Below are 22656 nucleotides of genomic sequence, written 5' to 3'. Positions count from 1 at the left end.
CACTATTCACAATAGCAAAGACATGGAACCAACCCAAATGCCCATCAATGACAGACTGGATAAAGAAAATGTGGTACATAGACACCACGGAATACTATGCAGTCATAAAAAGGAATGAGATCATGTCCTTTGCAAGAACACAGATGAAGCTGAAAGGCATCATCCTCAGCAAACTAACACAGGAACAGAAAACCAAACACATGTTCTCACTCATAAGTGGGAGTTGGACATTGAGAACACGTGGACACAGAGAGGGGAACATCACACACCAGGCCCTGTTGAGGGGTGGTGATGAAGGGAGGGAACTTAGAGGATGGGTCAGTAGGTGCGCAAACCACCATGGCACACGTGTATCTATGTAACAAACCTGCACATCTGCACATGTATCCCGTTTTTTAGAAGAAAGAAAGAAAAAGAAAGGAAAGGAAAAAGGGAAGGGAAGGGAACGGAGGGAAGAGGAGGGGAGGGGAGGGGAGGGGAGGAACTTTTATTGTTTTTAAGCCAAGAAAAACAAAAAGAAAAGCAAGTGTGGCCCCTACTTCTTTGAATCCTTTGAAGTGCTCAATTGTGCCCTGAATACAGGCTTGATTTCAAACATTTCTGTAGCTAATGAAAATGAAGTTTGGTTGTAGACGGTGATATAATAAAGGCATTAACCAAGACACACACAGCTGCTTTCTTATCTGCAAAGCCAGCCTTTTCTCCCAAATGCACATAGTCATTAGTAAGAAGCTAAATTTAAAGCCATGATAAAATAGCTAGCCAGTTGCTAAACAAAGGCATCTTTGATAAATCTTCATCTGTTTATATTCTACACTGAAAAGTCATCAAACATCCCCAAATAGATGGTGAGGAAGAGCCGGTATTAAGCCAGAGCTGTGTTTCCTAAACCTATCCAGGCAGTGACATCCTTGTGACTTTGCAAGGACAAGGAAGTCACCAATATATGCCACGTCTTACAGACTGTCCATATGCAAAAAGCCGTCCTCATGCTGATGGCAACAGATGGAATTTGAAAAGAGAGATACTCCTTGTGTATTTCAAAGTCTCTCCAGTGATTTGATTAGAAAAACATCAAAAATAAAGATGAAGATCTAGCAAACTAGTAGAAGACAGAAAAGGAGGCATAATTCCCTGTATCCTAATGCTGGCTGGCTTCCCCTGCAATGTCACTTTGTATAAAGACATCAGTGAGGAATACCTGACTGGGCACAATAACTGGCTTTGGCCTTGACACCAGCCCTGACCCTGGGTCCTCCCTGTACACTGGTCCCCTGCCCTCCTTGCCTTGGGCCACCATCCTTTGGCTCAGACCTTCCTGTAGTTGCCTTGATGGAACACTACCCAGCAGTTTCCCACTCTGATCCTTAATAACTTCAGAATCCTTCAAAGGGCAGAAGAGAGAATGACCCACAGCCAGAGAGTATATGAACCTCTGAGTCAGCAAACCCAGCAACAGTTAATGTCTCCTAGAGAGGGAGTCCACACCAGGCCAAGGGGAGGTGTCATCCAGCCTCAATATCTGTAACAAAGACTTACTTCTCTTACTTAGGAGAACTCAAGCTTAAAACAGCGAGTGAGACTTTTTTTTAAGCATTGTCCAAAAGATGAAACTGTAGCCCTTTTCCAGCCGGAGAGATGAGCCGCGTGTTCATTGACTTGCAGAGTTCAACCGAATGGAATGGTCTTGGAGTAAGGCAGTAACAGAAAAATCAGCCTTTGTGTCTGGCCTACTTTTTAATATTCTCATTGAGCTCTCAATCTGTTAAAAATCTCATGATATATTTGGTCTAATCTCTTAGGTACATAGCTCCTCTCGGAAGATACCCCAACAAGTAAAGGCAAATGTGCCTTTCAATGGAGTGTAAGAAGAAAAGGTCGACAAGAGAAAGAGCCGGGGAAAAGGGGGCTCAGCTCTTGCATGGCCGTCCTGACTGGCTGTCACTGGTGCTATTGCAGGGATGGCACAGCAATGCTCCACTTACCAAGTGCCCCCTGCACAAGACACCTCTGGCTCCTGCACATGAGACTAAGGCCTCTCCCTTAGGGACCATTTTGCTGCACCTTCCCCACAGTGTGTCTCAGAAACTCTCTGTCATTCTCCATATTCAAATCACAACTTGAGTCAATTTTATTTGCCCTTTTCATGACATGTTTAAATTTCTGTGTTGACATCTTGTCTTGACGTGAGCTTTAAGGTAACATGCAGTAATATCTCTGTGATGAGAATTCCTGAGTTACGATTTTAAATTTTGTTATAATAATTACTTATACGAACCTATCTTTCCTGTTTTGAATGCTGCCCGGTTCGGAGAAACTTCTAATATTCCAAGGGGATTTTCTCCTTGTGATTATTTATATCATCGTCTCCAAAGTTTTTTGATTATCCACCCCTGTGAGTAAAAACTTTTCAGCATGTGCCCCCAAAATATATTTACTTATAAATTTTATATGTAAGTCACTGTCAACCCATATAGTGTAAATTTTTAGAGCTCAGTCTCTTTCTTATTTTAGACATAAATAAATAGAAATAGAAACTCTAATATTTTACTCCTGTGCTGCAGTAAATTGTCATACAGAAGGAACGCTCACGCCCCACTTTGGAGGCTACTATATAAAAAGAGAGGAGACGTGTATGAGATTGTCCTCATTCCTGCATTGATACAAACTACATTCTTCTCCCACCTCAGTGGACTGTTGTTCCGATAGATACACATACAAGGCCCTCTGCGCTAATTTAAAAAGAGAATTCTTCAGCCTAATTTAATGGGAAGCACTGTGCCATAAATAATCTCCAATCATCCTGGTCATTAACGTCAGCCTCTCCCTCTCGTTGCACATGGTTTTTGGAATGACCAACTTGCAGCAAAATTGGCTCATTTGCTGTCCGCCTCCCTTCCTTGGTTTATCCCTCTCCGGAAGTGATAATCACAATGAAATGGTCAAGCTGAAGGAGGGAGAAAGGAGGATGTCCACAAACTGGGAAACAGTGTCCAAATTATCACAAGGTGCCACCAGAGTCACTGTCACCATCAGACCACCTAGGGAGCCAACTGTTGCCATCACTCATCCGTGTCACTTACAGATCTGTCTGTTCAAAAAGAGAGAAAGTAGATGAAAAGGTCTGTTTACATTAGAAAAGGAAAACAGCTTAGTTTCCATGTGCCTGTGATTTATCCTTTTTCTGTAAGTTGTAGATGTTGAAAGAAAATAGACATGGCCTGTGTGCTGTCAAGCAGCACTCTCCCTGCCAGTTCTCAATAAACATTAAATAAAAAATATTCTATAGAGATCCACCAAGCTGTTCTGATTTAAATGCAATGCATTAGACACGACACAAAGTGAATGGAGCAAGTCAAGAGGCAGGAAGAGCGTCTTCACAGGCTGGACCCTGGGTACTGCAACGTACCCAGTAGCAGTACCAAAATATGACACTCCCTGTTAAAACTGAAAGTCATCACCACGCCAATATCAGCCAAGTTTATCATTCGCTGTAGACCAACCAAACCACCTGAGGTTGGCAGTGGGTGTGCTCAGGGGATTGAACTTGGTGCGTGGGGCTTCTGCTGTTCCTGGAACCTGCCCGTGCATAGGGCTTTAAGCTTCACTTCTCTCTGCCTAGAATGCCCTTCCTCCCGCAGAGCCACATTCTCACTCCCTACTTCTTTGAGGAACTCCATCAGCAGCTCCTTTAGAGAGATTTGCCTTGCTTCGTGGATCTAAAAATCTTATCTCTCATCCCAATTTTTTTCTTCAAAGCATTTATCACTACTTGATATTTTACGATGTATCTGTCTTTTATTAGTCTATTGTGTAAATATCTCCAGAACAAAGAAACTTTGTTTTGTCCCTTGATGTATCTCAAGTGATTCCAGGCCTGAAACGTAACAGAACTCTCCCCAGTCTCCCCTCCCACCCAAAAATGTGAAATCTGTTTTCATAGTCGATAGAGATAAGATTGATGCCTGAGAAGCAGCGATAACAAGAAAAGGGAAATCTGTAGACATTCAAGTGAAAATCAGGTTTATAAAGAGCCAGTGAAATCCTGAAAGTTACGGAGACATCCTCTTTAGGGGCTTCACACACCTCTTATCCCTTTTTAATTCAACGTGTTTTCCTTCAAAGACTAAACATTCAAAATAAACATGGTTTAGTTTAATTTCTTTTTTAAAAAACTTTGGCATTGTACCAGTACGATCTTTAAGTATTTGTTTCAAATGTGCTCTATTTCAGCTGCATTTTGAGTTATACTTGGGCTAGGAGCCTAGTCACAAGTAAGTACATTTATTTCTATGTAGATATATCCCTTCTGAATTCCAACTAACCAACTTGTAAGTGACATTTTGAATTATAACCCTGCTGCAAACGGGGAACACTCTTTAGGTGGCTTTTAAAATTTTTAGAATCCTACAGTGACGATTAAAGATGGCTGTACCCATGTAATATCACTAGCGACTCGTTATTAATAATTCAGAGGTTTTTCACTGGTCCAAACACAGAATCCCCACAGCAAGAATGAAGATTCAGACTGGCTGATAACCGGAGGAAGTTCAGGTGGGATTGCAGCTGCCGTGTCAGCATTCGCATGCTATGCGGCTTCAGGGTCACATACAAGAGAATGGAGCAGAAATCCTGCTGCCCACCGTGGGCTTGTTGATTTCAGACTAAGCTATAGCTTAGTTTTCCATCATGGTCTTACTCCTCTGATGAATCTGATGGATGTGCCAGGAATATTAACCAGATGTGTGGATAATGCAGCAATTGTGTTGGGTGCACTGGCTGGACGTGACCCCAGTGATTCTACCACAGCACAGGACCCTATCAAACCATTCATGCTTCCCAGTTTGGCAGATGGGAGCAAACTGTGTATAGGAATTCTGAAGGAATATCTTGTACCAGAATTATCAAGTTAAGTACAGTCTCTTTGGTCCAAAGCTGCTGACCTCTTTGAGTCTGAGGGGGCCAAAATAATTGAAGAATCCCTTCCTCACTCCAGTTATTCGATTGCCTGCTACCATGTATTGTGCACATCAGAAGTGGCATTAAAATGGCAAGACTTGATGGGCTACAATATGGTCACAGATGTGACATTGATGTGTCCACTGAAGCCATGTATGCTTCAACCAGATAAGAAGGACTCAACGCAGTGGTGAAAGGAAGAATTCTTTCAGGAAACTTTTTCTTATTAAAAGAAAACTACTTCATCAAGTATTTCATCAAGATTATTTCATCAAAACACAGAAAATGAGACACCTCATTTGTCTCACCTCATAATGACTTTGTGAACGTTTTTAACTCTGGAGTAGATATCTCGCTAACTCCCGCCACCTTGAGTGAGGCAGTACCATACTCGGAGTTCATCAAAGAAGACAACAGAACACACAGTGCCCAGAATGACATTTTTACACAAGCTCTAAGTATGGCCGAATTGCCAGCAGCGAGTATCCCTGTTGCACTGTCGAACCAAGGGTTGCCAGTAGAACTGCAGTTTACTGGATGTGCATTTTGTGACCAGCAGCTTCTTACGGTAGCGAAATGGTTCAAAAAGCAAGTACAGTTTCCTGTTATTCAACTTCAAGAATTCAGGGATATTGTTCGTCAATCCCCGAAAATGAAAAGTTACCCTCTGTCTCTCCAAAACAGTAAATATATCTCGCAAATTAAAATGACTTTGACAGTTTCTATACTCTAGAAAGTCAAATGGTCTTGCTCAATTCTTGTAATTAGGTTTCTTGTTAATACCATCATTCCACAGAATCACTTTTTTAAATTCCCGTGATAATTAATAATAAATAATGTATCGGCATTTATTAAGCAAAAAAATATTAGAATCCCAAGTTAATTTTTTCCATAACTTTTCCTTTACACAGCAAAGGAAAAAATACAACACCAATAGTCGAAGCAGCAAGGAGGAAGGTATGTGATTCAAATAAACTGTTAGTTCCATTTAGAATGGCATTCAGAAGAAAAGCTGCTAATTATGCCACTTCCAGACAGTGGTACCCCTGGAGTGAAGCCATTCTGGTTTTCAGGAACTAGACAGAAAGACTGCAAGATGCTGAGGACTCATACGATGAGTGACACCCCATCAGATCTCCCGTGCAGCTGGGGCTATACTGACCTCACCCCTAGACCAGCAACGCAGTCAACAAAATGGGTAGCTGGAAAACAGTAAAAACTTAAACTTGCCGGTTAGTTCTTTATTATTCACTTTGGTTTAAAATAGCCCTCCTTTCCACTGTAAAAGTTTTCTGCAGGTCTATTTCTGGTTTTTCTGAGTGCATGCCCTTCCCGTACCACCCACTTAAGAGGATATGTGGCCGTATGTGGGAGATTACGGTGATGGGTGGCGAGGTCTCCAATCTGCATGTGGGTCTTGGTGCCTCTCTTCACATTCTCATGCGCCCCCTGAAGGTGGCTCTTGTCCACCTGGTCAGTTCTCTTCTTGCCAATGCCCACAGCCGAAGTCAGCAGCAACTCAGGCTCGTCGCTGACCTCTTCTTATTTGCTGAGAGCCTAGTGGCCCTGCTGGCTGACTTGGCCCCACATCAGCTCTCACTGGCACTGCATGGCCTCTGGGGCCCTCTGGGATGTGGGGTCTGGAAGGTCATGTGATCCCTAGTGCAGTTGGTCTGCCAAACAGCCCTCACTACAGGGTCGCTGGCCCACCGCGTAATCGGCTGCTTTTCATGTCACCCAGTAGGGTAGGAAGAAATATCTGGGTTCTTCTCATTCCACCTGAGAGCTGGAGAAGACCTCTAGAAGCTGAGCTCACGTTCTCCCTCTGCCAAACCACAGCTCCCCATTTGCTTTGCTCCGCTCCAACATGACTGTTCCATACGACACAAGGACTATCTTCCAAGGCAGTTTCCTCCCAGAGTCCCAAAAGGAAAATAGGAAAATGAAAATGTCCTCTGCCTCTGGCTTTCCCACATCTACCAGGTAGAACCATGATGCAAGATTCTCCCCAGCCCACGTCTCCTCTCCTTCCCAAATTTCGTCAGGGCCCAAGGCAGAGATTTTCATTTCTTTTCCTCTCTGGAATGCACTTTCTGCAACTTGTCTTCCTTCTTCTCAGGGCAACAAAGCTTTATGCTCAGGTTAATTGCAGAAAACAATGTCCCGCTATGCTACCGAAGAATTTCTAAGACCTAGTTCAACTAAGTTGGCTTTTAATACACTAAAAAGCCAAAGAAGTTTTGAAAAGCCCTTTCTAATTTGCAAGGCCTGGTATCACAAAACTATTAAATTAAAAAAAAAAAAAAAAAACAGTTTGTTTAAATAATTCCTACTCTGGGCATCAAAAAGCTACATATTTTTCCTAATCCTCTTTGAGGCACATGCATGCTTCTGGCAGCACGGGAAGGGAGACACATGAAAAAAAATGCATGAAGAAAACGCTCCAATAAATTGCAAAGAAGAAATACCCAGCACGGTGCTCTTAACACTCTTTTCTTGAGTATCTAGTATGTGCCAGGCTCTAAGCAGAAGCTACCTGGCCAGTGTGGCCCACTCAGGTGTGAGTAGTGTGGGGCACAGACATGTAGCTGGTGCAGAAGGGTTCAGTTGGTAATCAGCTCTGCTCACGATTTCAGAGAATTGGTTCAGTAGTATGAATGAAGTTGGACAGAGAGTCAAGGGAAGGAAGGAAGTCCAGGCAAAGGGAGTGTCGTGTGCAAAGGCACGAAGACGTGAAATATCTGCCCCATTCAGAGGACTTCAAATAGCCTAACATGGACTCAATTTCATATCAGGGTATTTGAAGTCCTCTCAATGAGGCAGATATTTCATATTGACTCAAGGCAGCCTGACTTCTGCATTCACATTCTGGCTCTGCTCTTTCCTGGCTGTATGATGCCTGCAGAGCTCAGGCTTTTGCAGCAATCCAGGTCAGAATAATGGTGACCAAGGATTGTGGCAGGCAGAATAAAGCCTCGCCTACCAAAGATGTCCACTCCCTAATTCCCAGTACTTATGACTACATTAGGCTACATGGCAAAAGGGGATTAAGGTTGCAGATGGACACTTTTAACTCACCTTAAAATAAGGAGACTGTTCTGGAATATCTGGGTGGCCCAAAGTAATCACAAAGGTCCTTAAGAGTGGAAAGGGAGGCAGAAAAAAAGGATCAGAGAAAGAAATGGAAAATCCTGGAATGTAGTTCCAGGATGACATGAAAGGCGACGAAATGAATTCAAAAGACTCCGTTTCCTTCTCTGAATCTAAAGTCAGTTAGCTATTGATATATAATATGTTTTGATTCCTTCAAAGCATAGCCTCATCCATTTATTCCATACTTTTCTGCCTTTTTTATTTGAATTCCCTCATTCAGCCTTTCTGTTTGTATCACAGCCTCACCAGCAATTCTCTGTATTTTTTCTTTCTATTTTCTCAACCCATGATTACCCAATTCAGACCTTTAGTGAACCAAAAAAGTATCCCACGATCCTCATCTCCTTCTACCTCCTTCTGGTACATTTTCCAGTTTTCTCTTCCTGTGTTCTCTCAAGAAATAATTCCAACACACTCTTGGATGAGATTTTGCCTTATAAGACACAGACATCCCCCCAGGGAGCTTCCACTATTGGGGAGCCCAGAAAATCAATACCAACAATAAAGCGTGACATGGTAGAAACACCTAACCCAGTACACGGAGAGGAGGGCTTCAGGGAAAGCCACACAATTCTGCACGATGTCTTCAGAAAGTAATTTCCCATCATACTTCTCTTCGCTTTTCCACCTTTAGATTCCTTAGCAGGGAAGAAATGTCAGCCTAAAAAGCTAAGAACGGGGCTCAGGCAGACTTGACAGAAAAAGTGCTTGCATTTGTACAACATCAGAATCACAGCCACCTAAGGTGACCCAGGCCCTACCATTTATTTGTCCCATCCAAGGAGAAAACATAAAGTGAGGAGATACCCTGGCTTTCTGATGTTTAAATTTGCTTTACAGAGGAGATAAAAGAGTTCGTTTGATGGAAATAAACATTCAACTTAAAGTCACAAATATATTCTGGGGAAAAAAGTTACCATCTGTTCCTTCTACTTTAATGTAAGTTTGTTTTCTACATACAGAATGACTGCATCTATTCCAAAAGTATATGTCGAGCTGAGTGCTGTGACGAAGACATCAGTGACATCATCCCTGACCTCTAGGGCTTATAATCTGCTTGAAAATAAAACATACAACCTTGAAGCACCATAATAATAATAATAGTTACAATACTTTTTTATCTCTTTTATGTATGTTTTTATCTACAGTTAAATTATAAAAGCAGTGCAGAACAAGTCTGCATAATTTCAGAGAAAGGAACTGGAAGGAGGTCATAGTTCTGGAAGGCTGGAGGGAGAATGTGACCTGGAAGATGGCCTAGAGAAACACCAGAAAATATGAAACACACAAAACCAGAGAAGTAGAATATTTATGAGAAGGTTGAGGGGACAGTAACTAGACCAGTTTGGCCAAAGCAAAGGTTAGAAGGGGAGGGTATTGCCAGATCACGGAGGACTCCCACACTTTCCAAAAGGGTTACTTGCTGGGAGCATCAGAAACCACACACAGCCATGGTTTTCTTATATGTTCATTTTCTCTGAAGCTTTGGAAAGGTCAGTCTGTAAACTTGTTTTACACATTATTTTCATAGACATGCAAATGTTGGTATATTTCTAAGTGAAAAATACAAATTTGCATGAATGTTTAAGATAAAAACATTTCAAAGAATGCTGTCCCTTGCAGCAGGACCTCAAACCCCGAGTGTTCATTCACCTTTCCAGACTCTGCTCCCTCACCACCAACCCCAAACAATGTACAAGCTCAGTCAAGTGCAGCTCCTCTCATCTCCCAGTTTGAGTCCCCTCCCACCGGCTGACACTGCCCCCAGCTCAGGTTTTCATCACTCGGGTTATTGCAGTTGAATCCTACCTGGACCTGCTGCCCCCTCATCATCCCTTCTCCCTCTCCTTCCTCTACACTACAGCTAGGGTTGTTTTTCTAGAAAGAAAATGGAATCGTATCATACTACCGACAGCTGAAACCCTTCTAGTGTCATCTTCACCTTTCACCACCTGTGCTCCAGCTATACCAACTCACCCCACCAACCACCACCCTGAGAAGTTCCCTGGCTGGGCTTTGTTGCGCCACATCCGTCCTGCACACGCTGTCCTTGTCCACCTGCCAAACACCTCATATGTTGAGAAAACATTTCCTGCAAACATTGCAACAATTTGCCTTCTTACACAACATGATCCTTGGAGAAACCAGAACCTCGGTACGTTCTCTTGAAGGGACTTTCTTTTCTTCTGTTCCTGAGATAACTTATTATCCTCCATGTTTTTTAGCTCTATTTTCCAGCTTTCTTGAGAATCATCAGAAATCTGCCAGTATTTTATTATCTGAGAAATACTTCTGAGACAACAGAGACAGGATACAGTCTTTTAGATCTTGTATCTTCCACATAGCCAATCCCAAAGCACAAATCATTTAAAATGGCTCAATAAACATATATAACTGGCTTATTATGATGTGTTGGGAATTTTCTTAGGTGCCGAGGATAAAGAGATGAGTGAGACACAGCCCTGCACTGGAGAAATAAACAATTTTCTTGTCTTTTCGAGACAGACTCTCACTCTGTCACCCAGGCTGGAGTTCAGTGGTACGATCTCAGCTCACTGCAACCTCCGCCTCCTGGGTTCAAGCAATTCTCCTGCCTCAGCCTCCCATCTAGCTGGGATTACTGGCACGTACCACCACACTTGGCTAATTTCTGTATTTTCAGTAGAGATGGGGTTTCACCATGAGGGCCAGGCTGGTCTTGAGCCCCTGACCTCAAGCGATCCACTCACCCCAGCCTCCCAAAGTGCTAAGAGTACAGGCGTGAGCTGAGAAATTAACAATTTTCTAAGTGTCTGTATTTCCAGCCCATGCCCACAGCCAATTCTTGGCTATCACAGAATGTGAGTCTCACACGGTCACTGGTTGCACCAGGAAATGGGCCTAGGAGAGCCCCAAAGAGAAAGCTGCTCAGTGAGTCTAACCACACGGAAAGAATCCTACATCACCGCCCCACGGAGGTGGTGGTTTTGCTTTGAAATAGCAGGGTATTGAGCCCTGGCTTTCCCCTTTATTCTTCTGTGGTGATCTGCTTCTCTGGGTCTCTTTCAATACAGAACAGGTACAGCCAGTTACTCCCAGTTCAAAAACAACTCTATTTCCTCTGAATAGAGACCTTTGCATAGAAGAAATATAACTTGATGATTATAATTAAAGCCTCAGTATTCTCTTTAGCCTGGACTAGATAACACAGTTACCAGTCTTCTCTGGTTATCCCTGCCTCAACTCCAATTTTTTTGCTTGATCTATTCTTCCTTGTCCATAACCACCCAAGTCCACTTCCGTAATTATTCCATTCCCATAGAACAGCTCCAGAGCAACCTTTTTCGGGTACGAGGTGATAAGTTTCCTTCTGCTTGGTTGTCGTGGAAACTGCTTTCTCGGTGGTTACTGGGACCGTGATTTGGCCTGTGTCTCAGATTCTGCCCCCAGAGTCTTCCTGAACTCATCTGTTATTTTTCTGGCATTATGCCAAGGGATTTTGTCCAGGAAGATATCTCTATCTGATATCACTCATCTCTTCATCTTCCTCACAATTTTTAAGCTTCTAAAACCCCTATCAGAACTCAGCCAGCCAAAGTGCATGGAGTCCCTGATAGGAATCAAAAAGGTTAATAACTATGGGCAAAGCAGAAGTAGGATCAGGTCGATTGTATCAGTCACTACCTTAGCTAAACACTAGAGAAAGAGAAAAGGAGATACTGTAACCCGAATCCAGGAGCCCAAATGAGTGCCTGAGAAGTGTACGAGACGCCGGGCTTTGGGTCAGAGAGCTGGAGCATTTGTGTCCCTGGAAAAATCAGCTCTACCAGCCAAAAGACAAAGGTGTTTCATCAGTTTCATGAGAGATTTTTCTCTAACAGCTGCCCAGGATTCTCTCTCATCCTTGAAGCCAGAGGGTAGTTCTGGTCAGCCCCACCGCAGATGGATGGTCAGTATCTCCACAGGAAAATTTAAGAGCTTTTAGGTCTTTGTCAATATCGTCTGGCAAAAGGCCTATGGACCCCTTGCTAACACAAATATTGATCCACTAAAGACTGAATGGGATGGTCATGGGCCCTCTTCAACCCCTTATGAACCTCATTCTCCTCCTAGTGCCTAAGTTGATGAATTGGTCAGGTAAATCCAACCAGACAAATTCTCTCAAAGGATAAAAATATGTTTAATTATCTTTCGGTGTTTTCCCCAACAATTAGGGTTGTTCTAGGCACACAGTGGCCTGAGACTCATAGCAGGTCACCTGATGCTGTCCCTTTGATGGTACCCACAGCTGCCACTCCCTGACCTCACGAGTGCTCATTCTGACCCCCCACCTTCTCAAAAACTCCCTCTGCAGCTTCAATATTTGTTTAAACATGAGCAAATCTACACACTTCAGCTGACTCGGGATTGCAGATTGATAGGGATTTATTCTGGACTCATCATAAATGCTTGTATTATAAACATTTAGCACTTAATCATGAATTATCCCGTATTGTTCTCAAATTGTGTGCACTTCTCGAGCAACAGAATTGCATGATAGTAAAGAGCTCTGACTCTGAACTGACGTGGTTCAAATCCTGACTTCCCAGCTTACAGGAGAATAAATTTAAATACCTATAATATTTTATAGTGTTACTGTGAGACGACATAAACCAGCGCACACAGAATGCTGTGTCTGGCACAGAATAAGGCTAAGTGCCAGTCTTATAATAATCCCCAAGTGGGGCAAGAATCATCTTGTGCTCCTTATTTTCCCCTTATAAACTGAGCATACGATAAATACCAGGCACAAGATGGGTGTTTAATACATGCTAACTGACTGATTGAATAACTTCCCCAATAGGCTGCATTCTTCCAAGGCTGACAAAAACATTTCTGCCCAAGAACTCTTATGAAAATCGTTACAGCTGCTATTTAGGCTCACACTTTGACTCATCATCCCATTGCCCTCCTCTCCATCACAAATTCCTTTAAAGTAAGAAAGAATTCCCCGTGCTGTTCCAGTTGCTAAAGGTCTCCTGGCTGCAGCGGTGAGTCAGCAGCTCATCCTGCAGCTGGCAGCTCAGACCCAGCCATGGCCCACTGTGCTCAGTATGTCCTGCAGCGGCCACAGGTGTGCCCAGGGACACTGCAGCATCCCATGCCTGGGGCACTGCAGTTATCTCGGATCCATGCCTCACTGCAGCTTGAAGCCTGATGCTGATGAGTGTGCAGAAAAGCTGCTTCACTTTAACTGCCTTTAAGCCCCTGGGCACGTCTGGTCCCCAAAGCCTACAGTTAAGGAATCAGAGCACGTTCCTGCCAAACAGAATCCTCAACAGGGTGGCCTGGCAACCATCTGCATAGCAGGCAAAGCACATGCAAAGCCGCGTCCCCTGGTCTGAAATGCAACCTTTTTATTACTGACTGTGTCTAGCCAAACCTCAAGCAAGTGGGTAGGAAGATGGGGAGGGCATCCCTTGAGCAGGGCACTTCTGTGAGCCCCTCAGGGCCTAAACGTGCTTCTTCGGGAAAAGAAGTCTCTATCTTTTTCTGATAGAAAACAGACTCTATCTCATTTCTCTTGATGAGACAGTGAGCTCCTTGAGAGCGAAGACTGCGTGGGGTTCCAGAGGCATCCCCAGTGCCTAGCCTGCACGCAGGAGGCGCTCAGTTCATGTTTGATGTCAGCCATGACAGCTGCTGAATGACCAAGCCCCTCAAGCAGGAGTACAACATTGCAGTTTCCTCCCACATCCCCGGAATACCACCACCTGTTCCCCACCATGATTCCTCCCTCCTCACGCCGGAGCAAAGCAAGAGCTACCGCTCTCTCCACGTTGGGACCTGGTTTGTTGAAGTTGCCCCCCACCTCAGAAGCCAGAAGAAAGGCTTTGATGGAGGGCACACAGGTGTTCTAGCGACTGAATGGAGATCACAGGTACATATATACATTGATGGTGATACTTCTGAGGGATCTATTTCAGTTCCCAGAAGAGGAAAATGGCATGACTTTTTCACTGGGCGTGGTCACTATGAGCTTCAATGATTGAAATGGAAATTAAAGTGAAAGGGTTTCCTCAGTCCCCGATCATGTATGTTTCTGTCTTGCCTTATACAAATTTTCCCCCAAAAGCTATTCTGTTTGATAGGCTGCCTCTCTTTTCTCTGTCTCATTCTCTCTCTCTCTTTCACACACACACACAGACACACACACACACACACACACACAATGTAATGTGCTGGAAGAGACATTAACCAATAACTACTGAATCAACAGTAGTAATTTTCTCACTTTGATGTTCAGTAGTAATCAATACTACTGAGACTGAGGACCAGAGGTAAGGGCCCTGCCTAAGTCTCACAGCCAGTGAGTGACCTTACTAGACTCATGAATTCCAATCCAGTGATCTTCTCACTTCATTATGGAAACGTTTCGCTTTGGTTTCTTGTTGTTGTTATTGTTTTGTTTTGTTTTGGCTTTTCTTTAATAGGTCTTCAAAGGAGATCTAATGTCAGGTTTTTCCTCACTGAGAAGTTGCAGCATCTCCCAGGTAAAAGTCAGGTCTTCCAGGTAAGACATTCTCTGCCTTTTTTTTTTTTTTTTTTTTTGGACTCCGCTGAGACATTGTCTCACCTAAAATGGCAGGGAGGACCCTGGACCTCTCGCCCTCCCGTGTAATAAGTGATAAGTATACTCATCACACACCGAGATGGAGTGACTCTTCTCTGTCACAATCTAAAGCCCAGACAGGTACAGTCATCATTTGTGAAAGTGAAGATTTTCCTTTGCAAATGCAGCCACTTAACGGTAAAATTGTGGAAAGGAGGCTGTGTGTGTTCACCTTGGTCAGTGCTGCAGTCCAAGCCCAGGTGGCGCCTCCAGGGGGCATTCAAGTGAGGGAACAGTTATACCTGGCAGAGTCCTGACCAGCCCTTTTTGCCCTGGTCTCCTTGGATGCCTTCAGACTGCAGAGATCTTACTCAGTTTGCATCCCCCGCACAGTCTGCCCGCCAAGCTGCAGACATCGATGTGTTTCAGGAGAAAGAGCGCCACCTGCTGTCTCTGGACTGCAAGACCATGTTTCTTTGAAAACCGCAGTGATGCTCTCTCCAAGCTGCTCAGAGCCTAAGGAGATCCGCTCTCCACAGCAAAGGGAGAAAATGGCAACTAAGAAATTCGTACTGGTACTCCATGTCACACTGTGAACCAGCGACTGTGAACTTGTCACACTGTGACTCCATGTCACACTGTGAACCAGCGACTGTGAACGCGTCACACTGTGACTCCATGTCACACTGTGAACCAGCGACTGTGAACGCGTCACACTGTGACTCCATGTCACACTGTGAACCAGCGACTGTGAACGCGTCACACTGTGACTCCATGTCACACTGTGAACCAGCGACTGTGAACGTGTCACACTGTGACTCCATGTCACACTGTGAACCAGCGACTGTGAACTTGTCACACTGTGACTCCATGTCACACTGTGAACCAGCGACTGTGAACGTGTCACACTGTGACTCCATGTCACACTGTGAACCAGCGACTGTGAACGTGTCACACTGTGACTCCATGTCACACTGTGAACCAGCGACTGTGAACGTGTCACACTGTGACTCCATGTCACACTGTGAACCAGCGACTGTGAACGTGTCACACTGTGACTCCATGTCACACTGTGAACCAGCGACTGTGAACTTGTCACACTGTGACTCCATGTCACACTGTGAACCAGCGACTGTGAACTTGTCACACTGTGACTCCATGTCACACTGTGAACCAGCGACTGTGAACGTGTCACACTGTGACTCCATGTCACACTGTGAACCAGCGACTGTGAACTTGTCACACTGTGACTCCATGTCACACTGTGAACCAGCGACTGTGAACTTGTCACACTGTGACTCCATGTCACACTGTGAACCAGCGACTGTGAACGTGTCACACTGTGACTCCATGTCACACTGTGAACCAGCGACTGTGAACGTGTCACACTGTGACTCCATGTCACACTGTGAACCAGCGACTGTGAACGCGTCACACTGTGGCTCCATGTCACACTGTGAACCAGCGACTGTGAACGCGTCACACTGTGACTCCATGTCACACTGTGAACCAGCGACTGTGAACGTGTCACACTGTGACTCCATGTCACACTGTGAACCAGCGACTGTGAACGTGTCACACTGTGACTCCATGTCACACTGTGAACCAGCGACTGTGAACTTGTCACACTGTGACTCCATGTCACACTGTGAACCAGCGACTGTGAACGTGTCACACTGTGACTCCATGTCACACTGTGAACCCAGGAAAACCCTGGACGAGCCCTGTAGCACACAGCTTTGTCCTTTCTCCCCTCCAGCTGAGAACAGATGGAAGCCTTGGAGGCTTGTCGCTCCGCTGAGGATCTGAGTGTAAAGAGACACGCCCAAGGTCACGCGGCGGCCCGGCTCTGTCCCAACACAGACTTCTCCCACACCACGTAAAGGCTGGATCGAATTTAGGCATTTCAGATTTCTCGCTCTTTGCCTGCAGCAGAAATGTTGCAACAGAATTTTCTTCACTGCGGCTTTGCTGATCTCACCAACGCTGATCCCAGCTCCACATCATGCTTTGTAGTATAGCTGTTCATGTTCAGATGTTATCTCCCCTATTAGGCCCGAGGAAGCCAACACCTGATTAATCTTTGCAGTCTTTTGGAGGATTTGCTCACTGTTAAGTGTCTGGGGACTTAGCTTCCCACCCGCTGTGTCTTCTCAGGGGCCTCAGAAATCAAATCCATTCCCCTGGTCTTTTTTTTTTTTTTTTTTCTTTTTGAGACGGAGTTTCGCTCTTGTTACCCAGGCTGGAGTGCAATGGCACGATCTCGGCTCACCGCAACCTCCGCCTCCTGGGTTCAGGCAATTCTCCTGCCTCGGCCTCCCGAGTAGCTGGGATTACAGGCACGCGCCACCATGCCCAGCTAATTTTTTGTATTTTTAGTAGAGACGGGGTTTCACCATGTTGACCAGGATGGTCTCGATCTCTTGACCTAGTGATCCACCTGCCTCGGCCTCCCAAAGTGCTGGGATTACAGGCGTGAGCCACCGCACCCGGCCTCTCCTGGTCTTTTTAAAGCTGCTCTCTTAGGGGGTCCTGCTTCCCCGAGACTGAGTGAAAAGGACACAAGCTCTCTGGCTTCTCACTTAGTATCTTCTTTTCTGTCCACCACCCCCAAAAATTGCATCAGCCCTTAATATTTTAAAACTTTCATTTCTAATCCCTACCAGCAAACAGATGAGATAACAAATACAACAGTTTTTGCAATTGACCAAGTTTCCTGAGATTTTTTCCAAATAATTATCTCCTGAAACAAAAGAAAATACTCAATTGTGAACTCTACTTATCTTCGCTCTCACCCCACACCCAAAAAAAGAACCTTGAGAGTGAAGCCGCAACTTCACAGCCTGAGGACAGGAAATCCAGGGCGCCATGATTTCCACCAAAGGAGGCATCACACAGCCACCCTGCCTCATCCTTCTCTTCTGTAAAACGGCCAGAATAGAAATGTTTACTCATAGGAAAATCCTCATCTGAGGATTAAATGAGGTCATTTAGACCCTAGCATGGTATATGGCAAAAACTAAGTTCACGGTCAATGGTTATTTAATTAATTAGGTGATTTATTTTATGAAGCAAACTTGATGACAAGGGAAGAGAACATAAAGACAAAAATCCTCTCCAGGCGGTGGCAAGGGCTCAGTTAAAGTATAAGGAGTAATAATCTGGGGGATGTGCCGGTACCAGGAGGAAAGATGCTTTGAAAATACTGGGAGGAAAGAGAGAGGAGTCCAGAGACCTCGTCATTTCACTTCAAAGGTGGCCAGACAGCAAAACCCAGCCTTCAGTTCTGCTTCCAGGTCCCAACCAAGGAGCTTCGGCCACAGGCATCTGGGCCTCTCCTCTCACTAGACAACGGGGCCAGTGCTGCTGCTGTCCCGGCTGACTTCAGCTCCATTAATCCACCCCCTTGCCTTCCATTCTCCCTGGAGGCAGCGTGTGCTGAAGCCTCTTGATCTCCTTTGCTAGCCCAACCTGCCGTATCACCTGGGGTTGGAAATCCAGCAAGTAGCAGAGGCTTTCTGTGGCAGGTCCTAGGTCTATTGCCTGAGGACGGCACCGCCCTCCCCAGCCCCTAGCTCTGAGATGCCCTATGGGAAGTCCTCACCTGCCATCGTGGCTGTCCCACCAACAGCATCTCCCTTCAGGGTTCATCTTATTTTCTTCTGATGAATAAGCAAAGGCAACCAGACTCTCCGTAGGTGTAAGCTGGCACGCACATTTGGCAGGGAGGGTGGATTTCTTGGGGACATTCTATTACTCACTCTCATGCCCAACCCACCCTGTGCTGAGGCAGCAGAACCCTCTCCCCCACCAGGCACTGGGGATGTCCATTCGCCAGGCAGCTGGTGGTGAGCAGGGAGGTGAGAAGGGGGGTCTTTTGGAGGAGCAGGCTAGCAGGTGAGCCACCTGGAGACACTTACGGGAGGTAGGTCTATTTTTCTCCATCCAACATCACTGAAGAACCCATTCCCACCCTAAATGGGCTAAGAAAGCCACGGGGTGACATGCCGATGCCAACTAGACTGGCATCTTAGACAAGCCCTAGAATGAAGCTCAGAGAATGAAGCAATGTGTTTTTAAGTAGGACTCTCAGCTCCTGCAGGCTGAGCCTACACTCTTGATCTCAATTTTGCCAGAGTTGTAACAACCATGAAATGCCCTACTCACAAGTAGCCCATCAACTACCCATCAGCCTTGAGATAGAGATAAAGCTCCTTGTTATGAAGGTTACGGCTACTGTGGAAATATATTTTATAAGCAACCACAAATTTTTATGTCTCTATTTTGGTTGTTTTCATACAACTATAACCCTCTTAGAGTAATTTTTGCAAATCCCAGGGGTTCCTTCTGTGGTCATCTGTGCCTGGCCCGTGTTGAACGCTGAGTATGGCTCAGCAGCTGTGCCCCCAGTGATTCAGGCTACAGCTTCGTCTCCTTCCTCATGAGCAGTACTGTGATACCTGTTCAGCTTATTCAGGAACATAAATATTGGCTGCAACTGTGAAGGTCACTGCTACAGAACCACACCACAGTTGTCCAGTGTGGCAGTTATCTTAATTACTTAGAGCATTTGTTAAAGTTAGAGATGCTCATCCTGTACTACTGAATTTGAATCTACGATGATGAGTAGTTTTAAGAGGTTCCCAGGGGTTTCTGATGCACGCAGAGTTTGACAGCTGCACTCCAGCACCTGGCTACTCAAATGTGCTCAATGGACCAGTTTGCAACCATACCTACAAGCATGTTAGAAATGCAAACTCTCTGGCCCCACCCCAGACCTCCTGAATCAGAATCTGTATTTTAACAAGATCCCAGCTGATTCATTTGCATGTTGAAGTTTCAGAAGCACTGCCCTAGGACAAAGGCTATAACATCCTGGCAATCTGAGGTAAGTAACAGAATTTCCTCCTCATGTTCAGGGTGAATGACTGCTGCCTGTGTAGTGACTGCTCGCCCTGCCTGCTGGATAACAGAACCCAGAGACATGCAGGTGCAGCAGCTGGTCCATCAGAACCTTCTAATCAACCTTCAAATTCTCCTGTCCTACCCACTCTTGCACCTTGCCCCTAATCGGTGACATTAGAGATCCAGAGATGGTGAAGGCGATACACCCAGGCAACGTGGCAGACTGAAGTCTAGTCCAAATCTCAGCTCTAGGGCAGCCATGAAAAAAATCACACTACCCTTCCAACGTTTAGTTTCTGTACATGTAGAGGACATCTGAAGGGTTCACAAAGGTCATTCCAGCTCCTCATGTAACACATCCTTCCTGTCCATTTCACACATATGAAAAGTCACAGCTGGAAGGGACCTTCGATCACCTGGTCCTAAATCCTTCCTTGCTGTCCCCAACTCATATATGGGGAACCTGGGCCAGCCAGACAGCCCATGAAAGGGCAGAGCCCTGACTAGAACCTAGAGCTTCCCAGGCCGAGTTCAGCATGCTTTGCACCATCTGGTGCCTGGGACATCATTCTTGGGTTGGGTAGTCCAGGAAACATATTGTGAGATAGAATATTTGCATGCAGGAAGTGTACTGGGGAGTGCTCTCAGAAATAACATCTTTAAGAGAGTAAGAGGCGTAAGATTGGGCAGAAGGAGAAGATGAATCCTACAGGAAGCCCAGGAGCTGGGATGTCCTACAAAGCTGTCCTAAATCAAGACAAAGGAACTGGGCCTTTGTATTCCACACGAACAAGTCTGGGTAATTCTTAGAGAGGGACTCCGAAGGGAGCCAATGGCCATCAGTACTCCCAGCAGTCAGGGGACGAGTAGCTCGGTTCTGTGTGGGAAATCTGAGCAGCACACTGCAGCGCCCGGGACAGCACACCCGTGGCACACCAGCTCACTTGCTTCAGAGTGTAAGTGTGCCCTTTCTGGGAGCAACTTCATTGTTACTCTGGCTGCTGTCTTCAACTGGGGAAGTGTTCAGTGGGAGATGAGTGGGGAAAACCGCATCACTGCTCTGATCTTGAGGCTGCCACTGAGGCCCCTCCTCTTCTATCCATTCCAGATTCCTCTCACCCTTGGTCCACACCTCTGCTGGCCTCCATGCCTGGTGGAGTGGCTCGAGCCCTCGTCACTAGGGACACTGAGCCCCTGGCCACACACTCTTCTCTGGCTGTGGCTGCTGCACTCGTCCATTTACCTCAAATTGGGCAGGGGAGACGCCCTAATGTATCCCCTGAATGTCAGAACAGATTATCTCCCACCCGCTTTAACTAACAGCAGCACTACTTCCTCCTGGTATCAGGGCCAATGGCTCCTGCCAGTGTGGAGACTCCTTTCTCTGCCTGCTGATATCTTAGTACGGGAGCTAGAAGAGACAGATGGCAGTGACAGCTTAAAGTATAATGGGCCCTTATCATATACCTCGATGGAAGCCTTCTCCCCCGAGGAACCAGCACCTCTAGACCCACAGAGTCTCCTGCCGTGGGGATGGAGAGCACAGATTCCACCGCGAGTCACCGGGAGGGATGGTAGGCAGAGCCACTCCCACGTTCACCCCTCAATTCCAGGATCCATGAATCCCACCCTTTGCAGCACAGCCCCCTAGAGTGGTGGTTGATTTAGAGGGTATACCACATTGCCACCTGAATCCTGAATACCATGGCTGTTCTAATCTCGTACCCATTGCTCAGATACTGGAATGACTGAAGACTGAGGCTGGCTGATGTCAACGGGCAGCCATTCTGTCTACGTGGCTGTCTGGTGCCTCTTCCAAGGTAGCTGCTGTCAGGTGGCATTAACATCAATACATAGACTCCAGTGCTTTGTGCCCACTCCCAGTGCCCATCCCCATGCCCCTCGCCAGCCGCTGACATCGGCCATTTGATCTTTTTCTTTCCAGGTCCATGACCAACCAGGCAATCCATTCACTACTCCTCATGAGCCAAAATATATTTGTACTTCAATCCACTTCTTTCCACACAGAGGAATGACTAGGTCTACCTCCCAAAGCTCTGCCTGTTGAGAGAATTTCCTCTCATCTCTCTCTTTCAGGGACACCCCCAAGTGGAACTTTAGTTCACAGCAGTCCGTTTTCAAACTGGAACCCACAGACGAAGCCAACCTATCTGTGACCCCTCTTGACCTTTTTCCTCCTCTCTAAGCCGTTCATCAGGGAGCCTCCACTGCAGCCATAGCCATGGGTGCTTGCTGAGGCAGAAACAATAGTGGTGATGTGGGGGTCTAAGTCACCTGCTCATGTAGCTCCTGGTGATCTCTGGCCCTGCTTGTACTTGATACTGAATGAACCACTTGCATCTTAGAGACTCACCTGAAAGAGCGCAGCTCATGACGGGTGGCTCTCTTCTGAAAGAGCGCAGCTCATGACGGGTGGCTCTCTTCTGAAAGAGCACAGCTCATGACGGTTGGCTCTCTTCTGAAAGAGCGCAGCTCATGGCGGGTGGCTCTCTTCAACCACAGGCAATGCCTGAAGACGGACTCAGCTGAGTCCTCAGCAGCCAACACTGGCAGCTGGGGAGTGAGTACCTCGTCCTTGAAGGGGAAATCAAGCAAGTGCATCACAGAGCCCACATCAGCATCGAATCTCCAACACACACCTGTGAAGAAGCGAGAGATGGCGTTAATACCTCCATCGTGCAGATCAAGAATCCGAAGTATCACGAGGTTGAACAACTTCTTCAGTTCATGGAACATCAATCCAGCCTGAGAACAAGTGTCTGAACCAGAACTGTCCAATAGGAATACAATGTGAGCCACATATACAATGCTAAATTTTCTAGTAACAATATTACGAATAATAAAAAGAAACAGGAGATATTCATTTCAATACTAAATCATATTTAACCCAATATATCCAAACGGTTACCATATCAACAAGTAATCAATACTTGTAAATTAGTAAGACACTTTACATTGTTCTTGTCATACAAAGTCTTTGACATCTGGTATGTGTTTCATGTTCACAGCACTTCCCAGTGTGAACTAGTCACAATGCAAGCATCCAG

At 45.6% G+C, this 22656-nt stretch overlaps 1 protein-coding gene and 1 pseudogene across 1 annotated transcript in view; one reads left to right on the top strand and one right to left on the bottom strand.

Moving 5' to 3' along the window:
- XCL1 (X-C motif chemokine ligand 1) overlaps window positions 1-22026 on the bottom strand; it is a 123419-nt gene extending 101393 nt beyond the window's left edge. The window contains exon 1 of the mRNA XM_021668031.2: window positions 21963-22026. The gene's annotated coding sequence lies outside the window, so the exon portion shown is untranslated. The remainder of the gene's footprint in view (window positions 1-21962) is intronic.
- On the top strand, window positions 1639-5796 carry LOC105711537 (glutamyl-tRNA(Gln) amidotransferase subunit A, mitochondrial-like; annotated as a pseudogene).
- Window positions 22027-22656: the final 630 nt, after the last annotated feature.

This window comes from Aotus nancymaae, unplaced genomic scaffold (genome assembly GCF_030222135.1).
Source record: "Aotus nancymaae isolate 86718 unplaced genomic scaffold, 86718_ANA_hifiasm-v0.15.2.pri h1tg000108l, whole genome shotgun sequence".
Lineage (NCBI taxonomy): Eukaryota > Metazoa > Chordata > Mammalia > Primates > Aotidae > Aotus > Aotus nancymaae.
Note: the sequence above shows the minus strand (reverse complement) of the source record. Positions and strands in the feature narration are given on the sequence as shown.